Here is an 11964-nt window from a genome sequence, read left to right on the forward strand (position 1 = left end):
TCGCGCGCGCGCATGGGGAGCCCGCCCGCCACCTTTGGTCGCGCGCCGTCTCCCGCGCACGCGCCAGCGAACGGTCGCGAGATACCCGCCGGCTGCCCAGCAGCGCGGTAGGGGCAGCGGAAGGGGGCGGGGCTCTCGGCGCTGTTACTGGCTGCGAAAGCTCATTGATTCTTTCATCACTTCATTCATGAAACTATGCCCACCGGGCTAAGTGCTGGAGTTAGGACCAATCACTGTCCTCAAGGGACTAGGGTCAGAGGGGCCAAGAAGAAGGCAAAATATACAACTAATGGATAGAGCACTAACGCACGCCTTTTTATTGACTGTCGGCAGCCATCACCTAATCCTAACATCGCACTTGGGAGGTAGGTCTGCTCATTCCCGTGTTACAGATGAGGAGACAGGTGAAGTGACATACACCAGGTCACCCAGCAAACCGAACTAGACAGGGCTCAAATTCTGGCATTTCTGCTCCTTTCCAGTGTTTCCTTTTGCTTCCAGGCACTAGGGCAGGGTGTGGAAAGCCCTATAAAAGAGGAAGAAGTGATGGATTTCTTGCGGGGAGGGAAATAGAAAAGGCTTCCGGAACGTTCCCCAGGATTCCCCACTGACAATGAAGTCATCGTGTTGTAGCCCAGTCCAGCGTGTTATGGCCTGGGCAGTCTGGCTTGCTGCCTCCAGTGATTCATCTGCTCAGTAACATGTGCCTGTAGCTCAGCCCTGCCTGGCCTCCTCCTTTGGCTTCAGCTGGTCTGCCACAATGTTTTATTTGTACTCTTTTGACCTGACCCCTTTGTCCTGGGCCTCCTCCCTAAGCCCTTTTTGAAGAGTAATAATAGCTAACATTTATAGAATGTCTACTGTATACCAGACACTGTGCATTCAATTCACCCATACAGCAGACACATACACAAACAAGAGGTAAGTTGTGTTATTTCCATTTTACAGTTGAGGAATCTGAGGTTCAAGTTAAGTAGTAACTTGCTCAAAATCACACAGCTAATAAGTGCAAAGCCAGAACTCAAACTGAAGTCTGTCAGACATCAGAGCCTACACACATAACCAACGTGGCCTACAGCCTATCATCGGTCTGCTCTGTATTCCTATCTCCAGTCCCTTAGCACTACCCATCTAGTTGCCCCAACCAGAAACCTGAAAGTCAGTAGTCCTGGACTCATTCCTTTTCCTCCCTTCCCCACACCCAGTTAATGAACAAGCCCTGTTGTTTCTGTAATCTTACTGTCTCTGCAATCTGTCTCCTTCTTCCCATCCCACTGGCACCACCTGAGCTCAAGTCTTACCTTCTCTCACCTACTTCACTGGGAGACTTCTAACTTATTCACCTAACTTCAGTCCCATTCTTTTCAAACCCATTCTCCACAAAGCCCTCACAAGAGTCTTCGTATAACATGTTACTTCCTTACTTAAAACAGTTAAATCAATCCCTATAGCCCTCAAGATAATGTCTAAACTTACTATGGCCAGCGAGGCCATGCATAATCTGCTCTCTGCCTTCTTCTTCTTCTCCTATTAATTCCCACTATGCAAAATGTTTATAGTTATACTGATTGTTTATAGTTTTCTGCATGTACATGGTCTGCCACATTCATGGTTACAAGCAACAGAAACAAACTCTGACCATCCTAAGCCTAAGGAGAAATTTTTTGGAAGGCTATTTAGGGGGCTCACAGAACTGAACAGAGATTGGAGAAGCAAGCTTGCAAAACAGCAGGAAAAAAGGGGCCTATAGGGACTAACTACACATCAGGGACAATCTCAGGACACTGCTGGCACCACCACCCCCAGACACCACCAGCAGACAATGTGCTGTGCTGCTGCCATACACCCCCGCAAGGAAATTCTAACCTTCCCTTCGTAACTGCGTCTCCATTCCAGATTCATAGTTTCTGGCAAGAAAATCCAACCAACTGAACCTTGGTAACTTAGATACCAGAAATTAATTTGTGAAACTCCACAAACATTTATTAAGCACCTACAATGACATTCTTCTAAGCCAGACCACATATTGTATGATTTCATTTATATGAAATGTCCTAAGTAGGCAAACCTACAGAGACAGAAAGCAGATTAGTGGGTGCCTAGAGCCAAAAGGGTTACACAACTCTGTGAATATACTAAAAATCATGGAATTGTACACTTTGAGTGGGTGACTTATATGGTATGTGAATTATATCTCATTACAATTATTTTTTAAAAAAGAAAAAGACAAGGCTGTGTGACCCTGAGAAAAGCTTGAAACTTTCCAAATTCCCATCATACGTGCTAAGAGAGAGACATAAGCTGAGGGAAAGAGGTGGAAAGAGGGCAGAATGGGGAGACAAGAATAGGATAAGAGTTTCAGAACAGCCTTATAGAGTTTCAAAAATTCACCTGGCCCTCCTAATTATACATAATATAGGCATTAAATTTGCCTATATTACAAAAAATATTAGAGTTGGTCATCTATTCACTCACCTATTTATTCATTTATTTGCCCATCCATCGCTTACTCATCCTCTCACCCATAACTTAAATATCTAACAAAATCCTGTGATGCTTGTGGGGATACAGGGAGGAATCACACATGGTCTGTTATCTTGTAGATTACAAGTGTTAGATTAGGGTGAGGGAACACATGAAATTATTGGCTTCTTGGAAGCCAATGTGTGCTAGCAGGGCCTTCTCTAGAAAGGCCCTTCACCTAAACCACCATAACCCAGAATCTCGTCTTGATGGCTCAGAACTAGGCACAACTGTTCTCAATCCTTCCAGAGATTACCAAACTCTTAGTATCAAAGTCACACTAAAAAAATTTAGACAACTCTTTCACAAATAAGAACAGGAATTCATCTATAATACTTTCCATACTAGAACCCTATTCTAGCACCCTATCCCAATTATTGAGGTCCCTGAATAGTGAATTTCTCCATGGGGAAGAGACAGGCTTTTTCCCCCAACTTCAAAGCCAGGTAAGGCTAAAGAGGCTCCAAAAGAAGTATTTGTAAAGACTGGAGATACCAACAGGAAAGGGAGATGCATTTCTCAGTCTCTGGCTGGATACTTAATGAGCTACAAAATCCACAGGTCTCTATTCAGGAGCCACATTAGAGAACAGAAGGTGATGAGGGAACTCTTGGGAAAGCCTGACGTAAGTTCCTTGAAGAAGGAGGTGGATTTGAACATAGAGGCTTGTGCTTGCTTCTCATTTTAAGGTCTCTAGAGGTGGGAAGGGAGCCCTGGTGGTACAGTGGTTAAAGCACTCAGCTGCTAACCAAAAGATTAGTGGTTGGAACCCACCAGCCACTCTGCCGGAGAAAGATGTGACAGCCTGCTTCCGTAAAGATTTACAGCCTCTGAAATCCAATGGGACAGTTCTACTCTGTCCTATAGGGTCAGTATGAGTCAAAATCGACTTGACAGCAGTGGGTTTGGTTTTTTGGGTAGAGGTAGGAAGTTTGCCTAAATTGCCTGTACCTGTAAGACAAGAAAGGGCTATGGTGTAATGTGCCTGAGGGAGACAAAATAAGAAACATGCCCACCGCAGTTTCCACAGCAAAGGGCTCCACTGTTCTTAGGGTTCAAACTGAAGGAATATTGAGAGAAAATGCAAAACTGTATGGATGCCTAGGCAACTTAAAGTGAGAAGATGCCCTACCCAGAAATGTGATTCTAGGCACAGACTGCTGGCAAGAACCAAAAAAAGACACAGCTGTCCCTCTCTTACCCATTGCCATCGAGTCGATTCCAACTCATAGAGACACTATAGGATAGGGTTTCCAAGGAGCAGCTGATGGATTCAAACTGCCAACCTTTTGGTTAGCAGCCAAGCTCTTACTACTATACCACCTGGGCCCTGTCCCTCTCTTAGGGGGTCATTAATGACAAAGGGGCCAGAGTGAAACTGAACACTATCTACACCACCCAAGTGAAGGCTACTGTATCAGGGAAGCCACCAAAAGTAGAACAGATCATACTAAAATAGAGCAAAACCCACCAGCAGGCTGTCAGATGCATAAAGATTTCTACCTCTCCAATCCCTCCTCCTTGCTCCCAACCCTTAGAAGAGCTAGTTCCAGAAAAAGGTAGTGAAAGAGATGCCCTACACCAAGACCATGTTCCCCTCCATTCCAAAGTGCTGGAGTGCAAAGAGGAGTAAAAGAGAAGACCATACACCCCTCAGATACTTTGAGTTATGGTTCTGGCCTGAAATTGGGACAGGGAAAGTGTGGCAGACACTATGGTTTGGCTGACATTACAATAATTCTCAACCTCCTTCTTCCTTCTCATCTTCCTCTGTAGAGACTGGGAAAGTCAATGTAGTAGAAAGACAATAAGAATGACCATCATGATCCTCTCCCAACTGGTGTTTATGCCTTTGTGTAATCCCCTCTCCATAAGTATTGGTGGAAACTATGACTTGTTTCTAACATTTAGAATATAGCAAAGATGATGGAATATTACTCTCATCATTATGTTAAGTCATATAAGACTCTGTCTTGCTAGTAGATTCACTCTCACTCTCCTAATGGCCTTGAAAAATCAGGCTGCCGTGTTGTTAACTGCCTATGGACAGAGCCACATGACAGAAAATTGTAGGCGACTTCTAGGAGCTAAGGGCAGCCTCTAGCCCAACAGCCAGCAAAGAACAAAACAAAACAAAAAACCTGAAGCTCTCAGTCCTACAATGACAAGGAAATGAATTCTGCCAACTCCTGAGTGAGCTTGGAAGCAGATCCTTCTCCAGTTGAGTCTCCAGATGAGCACGGTCTGTTTAATACCAGGTGAACGTCAGCCCAGTGAGATCCTGAAGCAGAGAACCCAGCTAAGCTGTGCCAAGACTCCTGACCACAGAAACTGTGAGATACTAAATGTGTGTTGTTTTAAGCTTCTAAGTTTGTGATAATTTATTATACAGCAATAAAAAACTACATAATATAGCCAGATACTCACTTTCTTGGTCTCCCATTAGCCAGAGATAGCCATGTGACACAAATCAGGTCCAAATCTGTTCTTTCCCCTATCTTCTGCAGCTCAATAAAAGGCAAGTTAATATTTTCAATTGCTTGGGCCAAAAACCTCATAGTGATCCTTGAGTTCTCTCTCACACACTTCAAATCCATTCCACTATAATACTACACAAATTAGGAGAGTATTATAATTATATTGGAGAGAAGTGATGGTGACTAGTACTAAGATAGTGACAGGGGGATGGAGTAAAGCTGGTGGATGCTAGAGAGACTCAGAAAGTAGAAACAACAAGACCTGTTTGGCTGCATCTGGATAGAGAGGACTTGAGAATGGTTTCCAGGTCTTTGGCTTGGGTAACTGAGGTAGGAAACAGTGGAGAAGGAGACATTTAAAGGAGGTGATGGTTAATTCTATTTTAGATGTGTTTGCTTTGAAATGCCACTGAGATACCCAAGTGAAGATGTCCAGTGAGCTATTGGTTGAATGGGTTTAGAGCTCAGAACTGAAGGCCACCAGTAGTGAGATATATAACCAATATAAACTGTTCCACAATCTAATAGTATAAATGTGATCATATCTCTTTTCTTTTTTCTAGTTACCCTCTCAGGTCCGTCATGTCATATTATCAGAAAGTCTAGTATCTCCTCCTTAACTATCTAAGAACCCCAAGATTATTATATATTCTAAAAAGTAATCATGGCAGTTATTTATTGTACAACAAAGCTACTGCCATTGAATGAATTCCAATTCATAGCAACCCTAGAGGACAGAGTAGAACTGCCCCACAGGGTTTCCAAGGCTGGAATCTTTATGGAAGCAGACTGCCACATCTGTCTCCCATTGAGCAGCTGGTGGGTTCGAACTGCCAACCTTTCAGTTAGCCACCAGGGCTCCTTGTATAACAAACCAGCCAAAAATCTGTGGCTTAAAAAACCACCATTTATTTAGCTGACAATTCTATGCGTCAGATGGATAGTTCTTATGGTCTGGGCCGGTTCAGCTGATCATTGTCAGGCTTGCTCATGCATCTGCAGTCAGCTGGAGAGTTGACTGATGGCTAGATGATCTAGGATGGACTCTTTCACATGTCTGGCAGTTGGCAGGCTATTGGCCATGGTGATCGTAGCAACTATGCCACATATCTCTCATTATCCAGTAGGTTAACTCAAACTTCTTCACGTGGCAGCAGCGGCAGGGGTCACCAGAGCAGAAAGAAGTTTCAATGTGAAAGCATTTTTTGAGGCTCTGTGCCATTGCCAAATCAAGTCATAAGTCACAAAGCAAGTCATTGTCATATCAAGTCACTGTGGGAAGGAATAAAGTTATATGGCAAGGAGTAGTGAAAATAAGGAGGAGAAGAATTTATGTCTATCTTAGAAGTCTACTCCAGGAAGATCAGTCCAACTTCCAGAGCCAATTCCACCTAGAATTAGATTAATCCATTCCCATCATGCTTCCTGGGACCACATAGCATTCAAGGGAAGGTCTTCTGCTTTTCTGTCTGTTTTCATAGATGAATTATCCATATTCCTATTCAAAGCCAATCCCTCCACTTGTGCACTAAATTCCATTTTCTATCATCTACCCAAGAATATCACTCCAGCAATGCTGTGCCCTTTCTCTTATAGTATACTGTATTATATATCCTACATATTCCCCTCTGTCATGGATTGAATTGTGTCCCCCAGAAATATGTTAGTTAGGCCATGATTCCCAGTACTGTGTAGTTTTCCTCCATTTTGTGATTGATATAATTTTCCTATGTGTTATAAATCCTAAACTCTGCTTGTGGTTAATGAGGCAAGATTATATTATATTAAAGAGGATTAGGGTGGGATGTAACACCCTTGCTCAGGTCACATCCCTGATCCAATGTAAAGGAAGTTTCCTTGGAGTGTGGCCTGCACCACCTTTTATCTTACAAGAGGTAAAAGGAAAGGGAAGAGAGCAGAGAGGGGGACCTCATACCACCAAGAAAGCAGCGCCAAGCAGAGTGTGTCCTTTGGACCCAGGGCTCCTGCACAGAGAAGCTCCTAGTCCAGGAGAAGACTGATGAGAAGGGCCTTCCTCCAGAGCTGACAGAGAGAGAAAGCCTTCCCCTGGAGCTGACGCCCTGAATTTGGACTTCTAGCCTACTAGACTGTGAGAAAATAAATTTGTTTGTTAAAGCTATCCACTTGTGGTATTTCTGTTATAGCAGCACTGGATAACTAAGACACCCTCTATCCCAGGTCATTCTGTCAGCATACAAACATCCTGTTATTTGAACTTAAAGTTTCTCTTGCCCTCACTTCTGCCACAAACTACCCCTAATTTTTTTGTTCCTCTGTGTAGCAAAATTTCTGGAAAGGTTTGTCTAAATACACTGTCTCCAATTCCTCTCATCTATCTTATTTTTTAAAATCTTTTTATTATAAAACTTTCAAACATACACAAAAGTTGTTTTATGCCATTTACTTGCTGAAAAAAAAAAATAACAAGTCATTTGTCCTATAGAATTTCCTATACTCTATATTTAGTTAATTGGATCCTTGTGGTGTCATTCAATGTGTTCCACTATCCCTAGTGTTTCCGGTAAATTGGTAGTTGGCCCTGAAGTCTTGATGAGATTCAGGTTCATTTTTCTTGGCAAGAATACATCAAAGGTTGTACTTCTTATTGCATCATATCAGGAGGCACATAATAACTGGTGGTTCTACTTTCAGTGATGAAAAATTTATCAGTAAGTTCAAATGCTGTGAAATTGATTTATCCATTATAGATTTTCCTACCAACAATTCACCTAATACTTTTAGCAAACAATGAAAATCGTTGCCTAAATCTATTACATCATTTAAAAAAAACCCATTGCCATCAAGTCATTTATGACTCATAGCAACCCTGTAGGACAGAGTAGAACTGTCCTGTAGGGTTTCCAAGACTATAAATCTTTGGGGGAGCAGACCACCACATCTTTCTCCGTGGAGCAGCTGGTGAGTTCGAACCACTGATCTTTCAGTTAGCAGCTGAGGCTTTAACCACTGTGCTACTAGGGCTCCTTATTCCATGCATAGCGATTGCTGATTTTCTAATTCTGTAATTTTGCCTGCATTTCTTAGTTGGAATATTCTATAAAGAAGAACTTGCCCTCATCAACTATTTGGTTACCTTGAAATACAGTTTACGTAGAAAATCAAAATATGTGCCAGATTCTTTATTTACCAAGCTTCAGAATAATGAGTGTCCTCCTACCTCCAACCAATGAACTTCTTTTTTTTAAGTATAGTTATGAACTCATGGTTTCAATCCATTTTCGTCATTATTCTTTGATGTTCAAATTGCCACATTTTTAACCAGTGAGAGCTCCTTTAGGTTGGCTCCCGTGTCTGTTGATCCTCCCAACCATTAACCCAGCTTGCTGTACCAAACTGTTGAGCTGAGGTCTGGGGTCGTCAGCAAAAGCACAACTTAGACACAGACAGTGGATGGGATGGGACAACACTTTACTCACACAGAGAAGAGACAGAGCAAGGTTAGCTTTGATAGTGTGTGCCAGTCCCCCATGGCCAGCGGATCTCTCCCCGCAGCAGCTGATGCAGGGGTGATGTTCTGCACCTACCCGTCTTGTGCTGCAGAAGAGAAGGACTCTGTTCTCTCCTCACCAGATATGTAGAAGTGGGGTTGGTCAGGTGCCATATAATACACACGTTTAAGCAGCTCCTGGGAATGTTGACATGTGCTCAGGACAAAAGGGAAAGGTTGTGCTCATAGCCCATCATCTGCTACAGGATGTGTTTTGAGTCAGGGCACCCCAGTAAAAGGGAGTCAGCCCACACACTCATTCGTCCAAGACAGCAGGCTGACACATCTGGTCTTAAACAAAAGTTCATTTATAAGTTACAGGGAAAGGTGGCAGGCTGCACTTGGACTGTCCCCTTCCGCGGTCCACCCCCTGACTTTTTCTGGAACCCCAATAAATAAAGAAGCAAAGCTACTAAAATTTTTGGTACTCTCATGGTCCATTTCGAACAGTGAGCTTCATGTCCATAGCATGGTGCATGACTCTGATGGACGTCACTTTTATACACCATTTGGGTGGCTGAATCCTTGGTTTACTCCCTTCAGAGACTATAATGCATTGGCTGTACACCAAGTCTGATTAGAGAGGGCAGCTTTCCCCCTAAAGCCTGCCAGGTAAATTCTTTGTAATTGCCTATAGTCAGGCTTAAAAAATCACACACACAGGTTTTTAGCCAGGAGCCAGATTCCTCAAATAAAGCCATAATGAAAGCAGCCTTGGTTGAGTCATCACAGGGACAGCTGACCTTTACAGTCAGACTGGCTTCCTCGAAGTGAGCAAGAAATAAACCTTTGCTGTAAGCCAAGATTTTAGGGTTGTTTCTCCCTAGCCTAGCCTGAATAATACAACACCCAGTACTACATAATACAATAATAAAATACTTTACCCAGGTGAGATCATATTGATGGATAAACTAGAGTTGAGAAAGCTACAGCCCAGAACATGCTAGGAAAAGGCTAAAATGGACGTGGAAATGGACTTCTTGGGGGAGAGAATTTCTAAATTGGAGTCAGCAGGAGCAGAGATCATCTGAGAACGGAAGCAGACATCAAGGTACTTAACTGAAGAACTGTCTACGGAACAGCTGCCCTGCTTGGCGTCTTTCTCTCTATCCACAGGGAACCACTGATATCTCTTCAGTTACTTCTAAATATACCCTGAGAATAAATGGCAGAATCTGCCTAGAGAAGCACTGTGGTGTCCCACACTAAATTTCTCCTTGTTTTGGTATTTGGGTGGGAGAAGTCTTGTTAGTCACTCCCTCCCCACTTTAACTAGATATTTTCCTCAGAAAACAAACTCTGACTAACATCAAACTTCTTATAGGTTACACTTTTAGATACATAATAATGCAGAAAATTTATCTTCATGTACTCTTTTTGAAAAAAATATATAATTGAGTACCAGTGTATACTCCATCAAAAAATATTAAAAAATCCAAAAAGGAGGATATCAGAATAAACAATTAAACTGCTATAAAATGAAAATAAAAATCAAGATTTAGCTGTGATTGTTCCAAATTAGAATAAGAAGTCAAAAATTAAAATGGAATAAATTTCATTCAAATGATAGTATGTTTATGAAATGAAAGATCTTATTGACATGGTAAAGAAGATAGAAGTTTCATAACAAGAAAAAAAGGCTATTAGAATTCTTTAAAATAAAATAAAATGCTTTATTTTAATAAAGCATGGCCCAAAAATAAAGGAAATTAAAATATGTCATTGGCTGTGCCTTTTCCATGATTTTAGGTCCCACCAGAGTCCCTTCCTCCCTATCTCAGCTCCCACTGGGCAGTCCTTCCCTCTGTGATTTCAGTTCCTACTGAGTAGTCCCAGTTCATGGGCTCTGTTAACACCACCTCTTCATTTGGTTTGACTTCCTGCTGTTGCTAATTTCTGGGTTGTTTCCCCTGTTTGACCTCCAACCCATTTATAACTAGTTCCCAATATTAAATTTCTTCTGTTAAACTGGCATGTGCTCTGTTTTCCTGACTAGACTCGAAAAGGTACATTAATCTATGTAGTGAGTATAAGCCATGAGAATTGACACCACTGGATCATTCATCAAAGGACAGGGAAAAAGAGTACTGAGACAAAAGATTTCCTGGAGCAATGAGTTAAACAGGAGTTTTTCCACACAATTTTTCTACAGAGCATCTGAAAGTGGGATACCCTCCTTAAAATGAATCTTTCTCGCCCAATAGTTAATCATGAATTCTATAAATATCTGTGAAATATTTGTTTATGCTGTCTACTGAGGAAGCACAAAAAGGGTATTTGTCCTCAAGGATCTCAGTATCTAGTATAAGAAATAAAACATGTACAAGTGATCAGAAATAGGCAACCCCTGTTCTGTGAAGATGCAGGGGAAGAAAGGACCAATTCAAGCTGGAGGTTCAGGAAGATCCTCGAGAAGGAGGTGCGATTTGAGCAGAACCTTGAACTATTTTGATATTGAGGCATCATGGAGGAGCATAAACAAAGGAGTGGATTTGGGGAAATGTAGGTGGTTTATAGAGAATGATATGTATTTCAGTTTGGCTAGAGTAGTACGTTGTGTCATCTGCGTAACACAGGTTGTTAATGAGTCTCCTCCAATCCTGATGCCCTGTTCTTCTTCATATAGTCCAGCTTCTCAGATTATTTGCTCAGCATCCACTAACAACCTGCGTTATGCAGGTAACACAACCTTGCTTGCTGGAAGTGAAGAGGACTTGAAGCACTTACTGATGAAGATCGAAAACCACAGCCCTCAGTATGGATTGCATCTTAACATAAAGAAAACAAAAATCCTCACAACTGAACCAATAAGCAACATCATGATAAATGGAGGAAAGATTGAAGTTGTCAAGGATCTCATTTTACTTGGATCCACAATCAACACCATGGAAGCAGCAGTCAAGAAATCAAATGACACGTTCTGTTGGGTGAATCTGCTGCAAAAGACCTCTTTAAAATGTTAAAAAGCAAAGATGTCACCTTGAAGACTAAGGTGCTCATGACCCAAGCCATGGTGTTGTCAATCGCCTCATACGCATGCCAAAGCTGGATAATGAATAAGGAAGACCGAAGAAGAATTGATGCCTTTGAACTATGGTGTTGGCGAAGAATATTGAATATACCATGGACTTCTGGAAGAACAAACAAATCTACCATGGAAGAAGTACAGCCAGAATGCTCCTTAGAAGCAAGGATGGCGAGACTACATCTCACATACTTTGGACGTATTATCAGGAGAGATCAGTCCCTGGAGAAGGACATCATGCTTGGTTAAGTAGAGGATCAGTGAAAAAGAGAAAGACCCTCAACTAAATGGATTTACACAGTGGCTGCAACAATGGGATCATGTATAACAATGATTGTGAAGATGACACATGAGCGGGCAGTGTTTCGTTCTGTTGCACATAGGGTCACTATGAGTTGGAACTACTATGA

The sequence above is a fragment of the Trichechus manatus genome, unplaced genomic scaffold (assembly GCF_000243295.1).
Source record: "Trichechus manatus latirostris isolate Lorelei unplaced genomic scaffold, TriManLat1.0 scaffold00015, whole genome shotgun sequence".
NCBI classification, from domain to species: domain Eukaryota; kingdom Metazoa; phylum Chordata; class Mammalia; order Sirenia; family Trichechidae; genus Trichechus; species Trichechus manatus.